Source organism: Mercurialis annua, linkage group LG2 (assembly GCF_937616625.2).
Source record: "Mercurialis annua linkage group LG2, ddMerAnnu1.2, whole genome shotgun sequence".
Classification (NCBI taxonomy): Eukaryota; Viridiplantae; Streptophyta; class Magnoliopsida; order Malpighiales; family Euphorbiaceae; genus Mercurialis; species Mercurialis annua.
In genome coordinates, this window is record NC_065571.1 from 17,119,601 (window position 1) to 17,129,555 (window position 9,955).

General features: G+C 32.8%; 1 long non-coding RNA gene across 1 annotated transcript; it reads left to right on the plus strand.

Annotated features, from left to right (window-relative positions):
- The first annotated feature begins 1,519 nt into the window (after positions 1-1,519).
- Positions 1,520-4,394, plus strand: LOC126667449 (uncharacterized). Its single transcript, XR_007638196.2, has 6 exons — positions 1,520-2,035; positions 2,124-2,254; positions 2,357-2,568; positions 3,328-3,480; positions 3,586-3,701; positions 4,166-4,394. It is a non-coding gene; the product is annotated as an uncharacterized LOC126667449 (long non-coding RNA).
- Positions 4,395-9,955: the final 5,561 nt, after the last annotated feature.

Genomic DNA, 9,955 nt, shown 5'->3' on the forward strand with positions numbered 1-9,955 from the left:
GAATTTGCTTCTGGCCAAACCTCTAGAGGCCAAACCTCTAGAGTTAGCTTCTGGCCAAACCTCTAGAGTTAGCTTCTGAAACAAACCTCTGAGCTTAATCTTCTGGTTAAACCTCTGACTACTGAAATTAATCTTCTAGCCAAACCTCTTAAATTAATCTTCTGGCCAAATCTTTGAAGATAACTTCTGGCCTTAATATTTTGGGCTTCTGGCCATTGTGGACTCTGAGAAGATTCTGGACTTTTAGGCCTCGGGCTATTTTTAATTTTGGTATAAACAGTTAGTAAACTGATAGTAAACTTTTTGTTAGTAAATCGTTAGTAAACCAATAGTAAACTTACCGAATTGACATCATAATTACTAATCAAAATTCAATACTAGAAAATTCCCATAATCATTCAAATGAAATATCATTATGATAATAAAAATTCATAATTATGTTTATTTTTTCGGTTATTTTCATCAAATTAGGAACAATCCACTTAAAATTTTGAATTGTGCTTTGAAACAAACCCAAAATAATAGAAACAAGACTTGAGCAGCAGTTTCCAAATCTTGAACAGGAAGCCGAAGAACAACAAACGGGACACCAAGGGGGACACGAACGGTGGCGCGGAGAGTGCACCAAAATGTTCACCGCGCTCAACACAACCATGATCCTGACGGATTGCCAACTGCGTCTTCCGTCAGTAAAGTATAAAACATTTTATATTTTGATTAAGCATAACGACAAGTTACCATCAAAATCGACTGTTGGTAATCCGTCGAGTTCGTAAAGTCCAATTTAATTTAACTAAACTGCTATGCTTAAAAAATTAAATTCTTATACTGATCAGAATACTTAACTGCTTTTTCTCTATATATCCTTCTCCAATTTAAATTAGGATTATGTTTTACCTCTTTTTATTACTATTAATTAGAGCAATACATGTTTAGTTTTAGTTTAACTTAAATCCTGCTATTCTCCATCTCCAAATATTAATGTGAGAGCGATTGAAATAACGCGATCAACTCTTACTTTTAATTACACATTAATTATTTTAACCATAAATCACCTTAATATCAACCATTTATTAAATTTAGACTTTTTATTTTGCATTTTGATATGGGATACGAAGACTTTTTATTTTACATTTTGATTCTAACTATCTAAAAAAAGTGGTGAATTTTTTATTAAGTTGAAGAAAAGGCTATAAATTCGTAGAGTATTTCACATTTTATGCAATAATATATTTTGAAAAAATCTAAAATTGATTTGATTTGCCAAAATTCTGGAAAATCAAATTAGAAAAAGAGAAAAATAAAATTCAAATCGGAGGAAAATGAAATTAATATTAGTATTTTATACATGCGGAAAAACTGCTTTCTAACGATAAAATTTTAACGAGGGTGAATAACATTTCTAATTAAAGACTCGATTTACTTTTTTATGAGAGTATATAATTTTCTTGATTAGAAATCTAAGGGAATCTCTACTTTCTAATAATTGTTAATATTGCCGTAACCATAAAGTAAAATTTTGAGCAAAACATTCCCACCATATTTTTAAGGGTTTCCCGCTCTCTCTTTTCATTAGAGACCCACTTTCTTTTTAAGTCATATCTACTATTGTATTCTTATAAAACTCGCTGCTCATGTCCACTTTCTTTTTAAGTCATATCTAATAAAAAAAACAAATTCTCTAATTTTATTCTTATGAAACTTGCTGCTATACAACTCTTATTTACTCTTCTCCTAATTAAATTCAGTTCATCACAATCATATTTTTTCAATTTTATTTTATATAATTTTCTTGCTTTTTTTTTGTTTAGCTATCTCCGAATTTCGTTTTGATTCAATTTAACGATTGAATCTGCTCTTCTCGACTCATTACAAACAATTCCTCTACTAACCTAACTCTAGAAGCCTGCAAAACAAACCCAAAATCAACAACCTTTCCTACAGATATCACAAAATTACCCAAATGGATAATCTTATAAAAGGCTGTGTTAATTTCACCTGGTGATGATCAATTGTGGTGGCGGAATTATTCAAGGTAAGAAGAGTATCTTCAGGTGTTAAACCAGCAAGAGTGATGAAATTCTTTGTTTTGGGTACATAAACAGGTTATTTATATATTCCAGGAGCTACACGGATTACTGTACGGCAAGTGGTGCTGAACGGCACACTGTCTATTGCGTCTTGCACCGTTATGTAATCGCTGGAGCCATCTCGGGCCAGGGTCAGCACTCTACTCGCCATTGATTATATAAAGGTTGTTCCTTCCTTCTAAGTGTTCTATCCTAAAACAGTCTAATTAGAATTGTTTTCAATTTTAACTTTTCACCTTTTTCGTTTGTGTATGTATTATATAAAGGTTGTTCCTTCCCTCAGCAAGCTGCTTCTATTCCATTGAGCAAAGATATGCACCGATTGGCTTCACCATTCTTGGAGAATAGACTTGCTGAGGGAGCTGAAGTGGAAATGGAAGTAATTCCAATGAATGATAACAATCATGAGCTGTCAAACTCATTTAAGGTTGCGTCACCTTTGGTTGTGGATGAAACTCTGCTGGAGAAAGTACTAGGGGTAATAATTCTGCCTCAGTTTTTCTATTTTTCTACAGTATCCGCTATATATGGTTCTTTATTCGTCACGTGCACTGTCGAGATTTTTTTCTTTATATTTTATCTGCAAGATTCTTCTCTTTCAACAATTAACATTCATTAACATTTGGTTGGATTAAACTTGTCTTATAGCTATGCCATCGTGAATAAGTGCTTTGTGTTAATGCATTTGCTTGCAGAAACTGGTGGATGATTTTAATAGATGTTTAATTACACAGATGAAGTGAAAATTCTTGATCAAGATCTACTGTATTCTTTTACTTTTATTATCTGGTCAGTAGTTAAGAAGCGCAGGGGACTTTATCAATGTCTTAATAATCCTTATAATCTTTATTTTTCACTTTTTGGAATCTGGTTATTTTTGGAATACATCATTGCCAACTACTAAATGATCTGGAACTGTCCACTCTTTTTTCTAAATCTTAGAACTCCTTCCTTCACTCAGTATATTTTACAACTTTCATGTGTTCTTTCTTTTTAAGTAGAGTAAGCAGATTCATTAGCTAAATGCGCTTTTGGACCATAAATTTTTTTAATCATTTGAAGTTTTCTTACACTCTGCCCATGACAATAGATGCATAATATAGAACGACGTTTATCTTTCATGGAATTTGTTTATTTTTGCTTTAGTTGTAGGATTTTTTTGCGCACCCCAAAAATAGCGGTATAGAGTTCTTTTTTTTTCTAAATTGTTTTATTCTATAATATTGGCGGCATGGAGATGGGCATATGTAGGCGGTTTTGGACCACGTAAAACTTTCCCTGAATCTGTTATCCTATGCTATGAGTCGGCCTAAGAAGTTAAGAACTCATAATTGCAATATGGATTATATCTTCTGCTTCTGTCTTTGATGTGGTGAAGTTTGAAGTTCAGGTAATGCAGTTTCTATAATGCATGATCAGTTTTGTTTTATTAGCTTTATGTGGATGATAATATCACAAAAACTTATATAAGCGTATTGATGCATGGTCTTGACAGCTTTACAGAACTCGGGAGGAGAAATACTTGCTCGATTTTCATGCGCTTTCAAGAATTGTTTAATGGCAGTAAATTTCATCTCATGAAGTCTCTACTATCCTATCCAACAATTCTGGGTACAATTTCTCTCCTTTCTTTCTATACAATTTTGTTAGTATAGGATTTTGATGGATATTTTTTTCTATCGCTTAATTACTTTCAATTGGATATTTTAATTGAAAATAGAATGTTGATGCTAAACTAATTAATTATTTTATCAATTTTGTTTGACAATGAGCAAAATCTCAAAACAAATTTTACTTTGGAGTTAAATTGCTAAGATGAGCTGCAAATTTCAAACCTTGTTTATGTAATGGAATGGAATAGTAGAGACTTGAAGTTTAGGTGGGGCATCAGGGGTCATATAAGATGAGCTGCAATTTTAGGTGGGGCATCAGGGGTCATATAAGATACACACGTTGTTTACAAATAATGATGAAAATCGAATTTAGAAGTTTGTCTTTATGTATTTTAGTATGTAAATTCTAATAACTAATTGATATTGGGGCTATCAACTGATGTTGTTCTTTTTTGACTGCAGGTGTGCGTTACTTTTCAAAACTCATGTGCTCAATTACATTTTATATGTGCTAATTTCTTTTGTTGAAATTGAACCCCGATGTCTTAGTATGGATGAATTTAGTTAATTTTTTACCCTTTCACCCAATGTGCAGAGCTAATGTGCTACAATTATAATGAGATCTCCAGAGCCTTGAAGTCTACAATTAAAACTTACCCATTACAAATCAGATATCGTTAGCTATTTTAAACTTATCTCCAATTTCTTTCCCGTAACTACATGTGGTTCTGAAACAAGACTAACATTTGTTTAGGGTTACTGTTAAAAAGGTTGAAGACCCTCTCGAATGAGGTATTATTAGCCAGAAATTCTGTTTAAACTTGCATAGGTTATTAGACCTTAGAAATTTCATGCCATTTCAGTTATAAACATACTCGAGGTAAGGCTATATAATCGACGACTTTTAAACGTTACTCGAGTTTATACATCTTTTGCAATGTTAAAACTCGATGTCATGCTTAAGACTCGACGAGTTACATCCTTAACTCGACTTTTTTTTATCTCTGTCAAAGCACAAACTTGATGTAAGTCTTAATACTCGACGAAATGGAAGCATAACCTCGAGTTCTTGTTTTTACTGAGATACAAAACTCGAGAATAGGTGATAACTCGTCGAGTTTGAAGCCCGGCCTCGAGTTTTTACGAATTAGTTGAAAATTTAAATTATCAATTGAACAAATAAGCAATTTGAATGTGAAATTCAACCTACATTAATCAATTTAGTCTTTTTTCTTAAGTTAAAAAAATACCTGGACAAATAAGTATCAACAAACACAGAATCAATGAAAGTACGGCGGCGTGAGAAGTTTTTTTCCCTAATGAAGAGTGCTTTGATAAGATAAGAGATTAACCTAATTTGGATATTTGAATCTTAATTGTCACATACCTTTTTTATCAAAATAAAATATAATTTCATAACCCATTTAATCCTGTTATCATTAAATTGTTTTTCAATTGCATGGTGACAAAACATTTATTAATCACAATATCATTTAATTTAGCTTAATTGCTGAAAAATAAAATTATTCACAATATTTTTACATATTATGATAAAATTTATTTTATCATAATAACTGTATTTTTAATATACAGTGACAAAACAGTTTTTGTCAAAACCCATTGTCACAACAAACACAATTAATTGCTATAGTGACAAAAATATTTGACACAATATTTAATTATCACAACATTACATAATTTTAATTAATTGCTGCAAAATAAAATTCGTCACAAAAGTCTTTAAATATTATGCTAAAATTTATTTTATCATTATAACTGTATATATTTTCTATTTTACCATTTATTTTCTGCAATTAGTTTCTCTTTCTCTATTTTGTGTGTATTTTGTATTTCATAATGTTGACATATGGCCGACAAACGGTTCATTTACGGTTATTATAACTATAGTTTAAAATACAGGCACAAAACATTTGTTTTGGCAAAATACTTCGTCACAACAATATATTTACTTTTTTATATAGTGACAAATAAATATGACACAATAAACTATAAATATTTTGTGTTTTATAAGGTTAACATAAGGTTTACAAAAGGTTCACTTTAAGTTATTATAACTGTCTTTTTAAAATACCGGCACAAAATATTTGTTTTGACAAAATATTTTGTCACAAAAACAAATTTACTTTTTTTATTGACAAATAAATTTGACGCAATAAACAGTAGTGGAAATAGTGTTTTTCGAATTATTATTTAACATATATATTTTCTGCAATTCCTTTTTCATTCTCTATTTTGTGTTTATTTTGTTTTTTATTAGGTTGACATCCGGTTCATATACAGTTGTTATAACTGTAGTTTTAAAATACGGAAACAAAACATTAGTTTTGGCAAAATACTGTCACAAAAACATATTTACTTTTTTTTAGTGACGACAAAATTGGACACAATATTAATTTATTACAATATCATTTATTGGCAAAATACGTTGTCACAATAAACATAATTAATTTTTATAGTGACAAAATATATCTAATAGCTACAAAATAAAATTTGTCACCATCTTTTTAAATATTATGATAAAATTTATTTTGTCATAATAAAAATATTTTAAATTACGGCGACAAAACATGTTTTTGTCAAAATAGTTAGTCACAATAAACATAATTAATTTTTATAGTGATAAAAATGGTTGACACAATATGTATTTGTCACAATATCATTTCATTAAACTTTCATTGTGACAAAATATTTTTTTTTGTCACAACTAACCTATTTATTATGACAAAATATAGTTTGTCACATATTTTTTTGTCACAAGAAGCCAAATTTTTTGTAGTGTAGGTTGAATGTATATCCTAGGTATTTATCTTATTAAATTCGTATTAATTACTGTATGCTATACGAAAATGCGTAAAAAGGTTGTTTTGGTACCCGAAAGTATTAAAAACGACTTTTAGAACCCCAAGGGTTTGTGGATGGTCAATTTAGTCCATCAAACTTGTAAATTGGCACATAAACCTCTAAGATATTGAAATTAGTCTAATTTCTTAGACTTACATTACAATTTCTTTAGACTTTTATAGCCTATTTGCAACTGATAATATCTTAATCCCTCAAGTTTGCAACTATGCACTAATCACGTCTTCTTGAATTCAAACAAACGGATCGATAACTTGTCACTCGGACAAATTTCTTTAGAAATCATCATCGGACACTTCAGTCCCTTATCACTTTTTACCTGCCCGGAAAATAGGTGTCTACAAAGTGCATCACATTATCCCAGATCGTCACCTCTATTTATTCTTCTAATTAGTAAAGAGTTACTAATGAACGGTGGTCGTGAGTCTCAAACTACTCGATGGAAGATCAAAATAAAATATGGACACTCAAAGGTTGAGTAGGTCGAACAAGTAATGCTATATGACTTATATATGGTATTTCATATAAGTCAATATAATGTCAACTACTTCACGATTGTACATATAAGTTCTTAACTTGTGGTGACACGACTATCTTATATATAAGTGATTAGAGTTTAATAATCCTTATCCCTAGATCTTTCACGAGCTAGGATACAGGATGTGTTGGCCCTAGTTAGTTATATTTAGAGATATGTGCTCAGCCCAAGAGGATTCATTACTCCGAATGAACGGGATAAGATTCTATGCTATCACAAATTATTCTTGATGGATGAATTCCTAGCTAGAAGAATATGAATTGTTTAGAAGGATTTCTAATACTAGAAAGTTGTTTCTAATATAATTTATATTTATCAAGACTTAGCATTGAGAGATGAGGTTGTAGACACCTATTTTTGGACAGGTAAAAAGTGATAAGGAACTGAAGCGTCTAATGACGATTTCCAGAGAAATCCTTTCGGCTGACGATCTTTCGATTTGCTTGCTGGAATCTAAGCGGGTATAGTCTGTTCACAGTCATGAACTTGAAGGATTAAAACGTAATTAGGCGTAAATAGCCCATAAAAATACAAAGAAATTGTAATCTAAGTCTAGAAATTGGACTAATGGCCATATCTTAGAAGTTTATGGGCTAATTTACAAGTTTTATGGACTAGAATTAACCATATCCAAACCCATAGGACTTTAGTAGCCTTTTTGACACTTTTAGGCACCAAAACTAACTTTTAGCACCTTTTTGCTTAACCACTAAGTATAAATACAAATTTAATAGATAAAATCCTAATTAAATAATTAAAAACCTAATCTTAATCTTAGAAGCATATCACTTAACACTTCTTCAACCCTAATCAAACTCTAGCTAGGTAAATAGTAATTCAAAGCTAACTGAACCTCTAGCTAACCATAAGTCATACCCTTGCCATTATAAATGTACCCCTAATTATCCTAGCCAGGGGTGGCACACAAACCCTAGAAAATTAGACAGTAAAATTAGGCCACCACACACACACACACACAATCACCGGTCTAGAAGCACTAAGATCGTTTTGATTGTCCAAGAACGCAAGCCCTACACAGATTCGAAGCTGGATTCTGCATCCACTTCGTCAGCAAACGAGCCAAGGACTCAAACCGGTAATTCTGAGGACCCTCTTATTATATTTCTTTGATTTGCCATAAAATATATGCATAATTGCCATGATTATTGAATTTAATAATTTAGGATGCATGTTTATTCTTTTCATTGCTTTTGCCATTAAAATAGCCATATTAGCTAATTCGATGCTTTCAATAAATTGCCATGAATTCGATGAAAAACATGTTGATCACTATAATTAGCTGTTTTTAATGTTCAAAACCAGAAAATAATCAATTAAGTGCCTTAGAATGTATGTTTCCAGGTGTTTTTAAGTGTTTTTTTGCCATGAAAAAACCTATTTTCGAGTTGCTGTCCAGAAAAATAAATTTATTTAGATGATTTTTAAACACTCTGATTATGCCATATTTGGATTCCTTGTTCGATTTTATGCGGTTTTGACTACTTTTGCATGAGAAACGGAGTTAAAATGAGTGAGAACGAAGCAAAACAAAATCCCGGAAAATTGCTGCAAATCAAACCGCCGCCGCCCCAAGAACCGACGCCGCCACCGGAATAAAGTGGCGGCGAGGCCACATCATCCTGCCGGCGCCGGAAGGTTACGCTGGCGCCGTGCTCCTCCTTCGTCAGCTCCCCAGATTCGCTCCCAGATCCTCCAGACTTTGATCCGAACTTCAAAATGTTTTTTCGGACTCATCCGGACTCCAAATCAGGCCCAGTTTGATCCCAGACGTAGATAATTTAAAGTAGAAACATATTCTGTATTGTAACGGGCCATACCCGATGTAAACCGGACTCAGAAGTCCGAATATGTAACATAGTGTATAAAGCGGGCCCACAAGCCCGAGGCCCAGCAACTTTCAGATACGATCTGGGCTAACCCGAACTCAGAATTGACTCCGGATCAAATCAGTAGAACCGGATCGATGAGACGCACAACTCCTGTGATCTGACCGAGAGCCCATTCTGACCAGACCGATGGTCAAAACCCGCGCGAGTGCCAGGTACTCAGTCAACGAGGTTAAAAAGTATCTCTAACCTTATATGTATATCCAACTGCCCCTAAGCATTCCAACACTATTTATCGCTTTCCAAATGCATTCCAAATCAAATAATAACCGGTTAAAGGACTAATCACCTAAAATTATCCCATTAATGCAATTCGAGCCCATCATTTAGACATAATAGGACTAATACGAAAAAGTAGCAACGGTTGTATAGGTTTTTCAAGATCACCTAATAAAATCAATCAATCACACTTATACATCCGGTTTTTAGGGTTTGTGTATGTAATCAATCCAGACCAGTCAGACTTATACCTATTTGTTAGAAACCTCTAAGGTTAGATGTATGCTCAGGAGTACCTGCTACTTGCCTCAAATGCTAGTCCAGATCGAGTCATATGCGAGTCAAACATGTTTACCGCTTTCATACTTGTTTATGTACAGCTTTCATATCCTGTGAACTGCATATATTGTTGAGATGAGATATAAAACGAATATGTCTAGTAAATAAAGCCGGTTAACGATAAGCCAAGAACAAGAGTCTCGGGGAGGTCCACGAACCCTAGTCTTTGGTCCGATGGACGATAGTCTTACCGGAGGCGAGTAAGGCTATCTAGTCGGTTAAAAGGCATTTCTTATTTGAACTAGGTGGCGACTCCATTTTTCAAACCATTTCTAAATCAAGAAGTCAGCCATAAGCCTTAAGCGAGCGGTCCCCGAACCCCGCTCCGCTCACAGAAGTCATATGATCGAGACATTTAGTGTTTGACTA